The sequence below is a fragment of the Odocoileus virginianus genome, unplaced genomic scaffold (genome assembly GCF_023699985.2).
Source record: "Odocoileus virginianus isolate 20LAN1187 ecotype Illinois unplaced genomic scaffold, Ovbor_1.2 Unplaced_Contig_17, whole genome shotgun sequence".
NCBI lineage: Eukaryota > Metazoa > Chordata > Mammalia > Artiodactyla > Cervidae > Odocoileus > Odocoileus virginianus.
Window position 1 is genome coordinate 249599 of NW_027224334.1, and position 4714 is coordinate 254312.

The following is a 4714-nucleotide window of genomic DNA, read 5'->3' on the forward strand; positions in this document are numbered from 1 at the left end:
CTGTGGTGCTAGAGAAGACTCTGGAGAGTCCCTGGACAGCAAGGAGATCAAACCAGTCAATCCTGAATATTCATTGGAAGGACTAATGTTAAAGCTGAAGCTCTAATACTTTGGCCACACGATGTGAAGAACCAACTCATTGGAAAAGACCTCAGTGCTGGGAAAGATTGAGGGCAAGAGAAGGGGATGATAGAAGATGAGATGGTTGGATGGCATTGCTGACTCAATGGACATGAGTTTGAGCAAACTCGGGGAGACAGTGAAGGACAGGGAAGCCTGGCGTGCTGCAGTTCATGGGGGCTGCAAAGAGTAGCACACAGCTGAGTGACTGAACAACTCAACCCTGAGCCCCACGTTCCCCACACCTGCACACACCACTTTCATCTATTCCGCAAAACGAAGGCTTGGACTAGATGATCTCCAAGGTCTCTTTCAATCTGAAAACACTAAGGTCTTAACATAGAAGATTTTAAGAAGGAGGAATAACACATTGTGGCAGTTGATATACTCTAGAATGAAACAGAACTTGATTTAGGAACTCAGTTCCACCTCTTTCTATACTTGTTCCTGAAAAAAAATTTTTTCTGGCTGCACCATGGGGCATGTGAAATTTTGTTTCTCAACCAGGGATCAAATCCATGCCCCTGCAATGGAAGCATAGAATCTTAACCTAAACCACCAGAAAAGTCCCCTCTCATTGCCTATTTCCACCTAACTCCAGCCACTGTTCTAGGCCCTGACAATGCAAGAGCAAATTAGACTGTTGAGGTCCCTATCATCTCGGTGATTACATTCTTGTAGGACAGACAAAGAATCTAAAAACAATATAAATCTATGAGTAGATAATATGATCTTGGATAGTGATAATTACCATGCAGAAAAGTAAAGCAAGGGAAGAGAGTAATGATTAAGGAGGCTGTAAAGATGATTTAAATAGTGTGTGGGGGGATGTTCTCTGGGAAGTGCTATTTGAGAGAGTGAAAAGGTTTGAAGAGCATCCTCGAGAGAAGCAGCAGCATGAGTAAAATGTCCAGAGGAGGAAGGCAGACAGTCAGAGCACAGGTTTGCTACTTACTTGTTCCATTTTATTTTAGAGATAGTATAAATAAAATGGACTGGAATGGATGAATTTAACTCAGATGACCATTATATCTACTATTGTGGGCAAGAATCCCTTAGAAGAAATGGAGTAGCCCTCATAGTCAACAAAAGAGTCTGAAATGCAGTACTTGGATGCAATCTCAAAAACAACAGAATGATCTCTGTTCATTTCCAAGGCAAACCATTCAATATCATGGTAATCCAAGTCTATGCCCCAACCAGTAATGCTGAAGAAGTTGAGGTTGAACGGTTCTATGAACCTACAAGACCTTTTAGAACTAACATCCAAAAAAGATGTCCTTTTCATTATAGGGGACTGGAAAGCAAAAGGAGGAAATCAAGAAACTTCTAGGGTAACAGGCAAACTTGGCCTTGGAGTACAGAATGAAGCAGGGCAAAGGTTAATAAGAGTTTTGCCAAGAGAACGCACTGATCATAGCAAACACCCTCTTCCAACAACACAAGAGAAATTCTACACATGGACACTACCAGATGGTCAACACCAAAATCAGATTGATTATATTCTTTGCAGCCAAAGATGGAGAAGCTCTATACAGTCAGCAAAAACAAGACCAGGAGTTGACTATGGCTCAGATCATGAACTCCTTATTGCCAAATTCAGACTTAAATTGAAGAAAGTAGGGAAAACCACTAAACCATTCAGGTATGATCTAAATCAAATCCCTTACCATTATACAGTGGAAGTGAGAAATAGATTTAAGGGATTAGATCTGATAGAGTACCTGATGAACTATGGATGGAGGTTCATGACATTGTACAAGAGACAGGGATCAAGATCATCCCCAAGAAAAAGAAATGCAAAAAAGCAAATTGGCTGTCTGAGGAGGCCTTACAAATAGCTGTGAAAAGAACAGAAGCAAAAAGCAAAGGAGATAAGGACAGATATACCCATTTGAATGCAGAGTTCCAAAGAATAGCAAGGAGAGTAAGACAGCCTTCCTCAGTGATCAGTGCAAAGAGAAATAGAGGACAACAATAGAATGGGAAAGACTAGAGATCTCTTCAAGAAAATTAGAGATACCAAGGGAACATTTCATGCAAAGATGGGCTCAATAAAGGACAGAAATAGTATGGACCTAACAGAAGCAGAAGATATTAAGAGGTGGCAAGAATACACAGAAGAACTGTACAAAAAAGATCTTCACAACCCAGATAACCATGATGGTGTGATCACTCACCTAGAGCCAGACATTCTGGAATGTGAAGTCAAGTGGGCCTTAGGAAGCATCAGAGTCAGACACGACTGAAACAACTTAGCATGCACACACACACAAGAAGAACATAGTTAAGAGTAAGAAACCTATTAGGCATCCAGATGAGGATTTTAGGGAATGACTGGATATAAGAGGGCCTTGACAGTGACTTAAAAAGAAAATTGTTCAGCCTATAGATGACTTATCGATATATTTGGAGCCATTTGGTAGATGAAGCAACCTAGGGAGAGAGCATACACACAGGAGAAAAGAGGCCAAAGGCTAAATCTGGAACCCTCCCATAATTAGAAGCTATGAAGAAAAGAAGGACAAAGAAAGACAAGAAATAGCTGCCTATAAAATAAGGGCAACAACTGGAGAATGTAGCATCCCGAAGCCACCTACAAGTTACACGATCTAGGCTTTGAGCTTTGGCTTCCTCATCTGTAAAACAGTACTTACCTATAAGAACTTGCGGGGAATAAATAAAACTATGTATGTTAAGTACTATATATGTTAACTATATATGTTAAGTAAGAAAACCTAGCCATGATAAATATTCAATAGACTCTAATAGTTGGCAAAATGTAGAATGTTGTTTATACACATGACTATTGGACTATTTTCATACTGGAGTTAAGATAAGTAAAGATGAATGTGTTCCTTTATGAATATCTGAAGCCACAAAGTGGCAAGAGTAGGATTCACAGAAAATAACAGAAAATCAATAGGTAATTGACTTTCATTTTGGAGTGATGTGCGTATGCGTGTGCACGTACTTAAATGACATCATGACTAAGTATATGTTATTTTCTAGACCATCTTAGAAGTTTCCTAAAAAGAGAGTTTGTGTGTGAAGGTTGGAGGGAGAATAGAATAAAAAGAGTATTTATGAATGCTTAATATGTGTCCTGTACTATAATAGATTATTCAAATTTACTTACATAGACATAAAACTTCAGAAAACATGAGATAATATTAATATGTTCAATTTATTAAAGGGTATTCTAAAAAATTTAAAACTTGAATAAAAGCAATAATCAAAAATGCTAATTACCTATCAGTTTATTTTCTTCTCTTGACATAAAAATTATTCATTATAAAAGCTACTATTTATTGAGTATCTACTATGCTCAAGGAACTGGAGCTCATAATTTACATGTATTTTTTCATTTTCAAAACAGTCCCACAGAAAGATAGGTGCTATTATCACCATTTTATAGAAGATATACTTGAGGGAATTCCCTAGTAGTCCAGTGGTTAGGACTCTGTACTTTCACTGCTGAGGGTCCAGGTTCAATCCCTGGTCAGGGAACTAAGATCCTATAAGCTATGCAGCATGGGGAAAAAATTCAAGAAATAGAAAAAAATTAAAAATAAAGAAAAGAAGATATGTCAATACTTGAGACCCAATGGGTTTATGTAAGTTGTTTTAAAAATAGAGTTAATAAGTCACAAAACAAGACCATGGACTCCAGTTTTTCTCATTACAAAGGCCTCACTGCATTCACTATACTAGACTATCATCATAATATTTTGACAGTTATTCTTCATGTTCAACCTTCCTAATGTTTTAATTTTCATTTATAAACAGATATTTTCTGCTTAAACAGTTCAAAATATATTAGAACAAGAAAGGACACATCCAGTTCTATGTTACTTTACACACTTACAAGATTTACAAATCCCTTATAAAATGTAAGCCAAGATCAAAACAAGAAAAACTCCAGAATTTCTGAGTCTAAAGCTTACCAGGGAACAACTTGCTTCTAATGCTATCAATGTATGATATGGGGGCAGGCAGTGTCAGCCAAACAAATAGTGTGTGGAATCAGTCAGGCTGTATGCCAGCCAACAAAGGAAATGAATCTATTCTGTTGTGGACTGAATGGCTGTGTTCCCCCTAAAGTTCACATGCTGAAGCCCTAGCTCTCAACGTGATGGTATTAGGAGCAGGGGCCTTTTATTCATGATTAAATTTAGATCAGGTCATGAGGGTGGTATATTCATGGTGGGTAAGTGCCTGCATAAAAATAGTGAGAGAGAGAGCTCTCGCTCCTTCCATGCACACAGATCAAGGATTGGGCATGTGAGCAGGCAAGAGAGAGTAACTGAATACAGGCCAGGAAGAAGGCCTTTACTAAGAACTGAATATACTAAATTCCTATAGTTCTTATATATAGTAATATAAGAACTATATTACTATAAGAACTATATAGTATAGTTTTGAATATTACTAAGAATGAATATTTGGGTACCTTAGACTTCATAGCCTAAAGAACTATGATAAATAAATAACTGTTATTTAAAATGACCCAGTCTACAGTATTTTGTTATAGCAGCCCAAGCTAGTCATTGACTAAGACACTCAGTAACATAGCTAATAACATAGAGCTGGA

At 37.6% G+C, this 4714-nt stretch overlaps 1 non-coding gene across 1 annotated transcript; it reads left to right on the forward strand.

Annotated features, from left to right (window-relative positions):
- The first annotated feature begins 3557 nt into the window (after positions 1-3557).
- On the forward strand, positions 3558-3630 carry TRNAE-UUC (transfer RNA glutamic acid (anticodon UUC)). The gene has a single exon. It is a non-coding gene; the product is annotated as a tRNA-Glu (tRNA).
- Positions 3631-4714: the final 1084 nt, after the last annotated feature.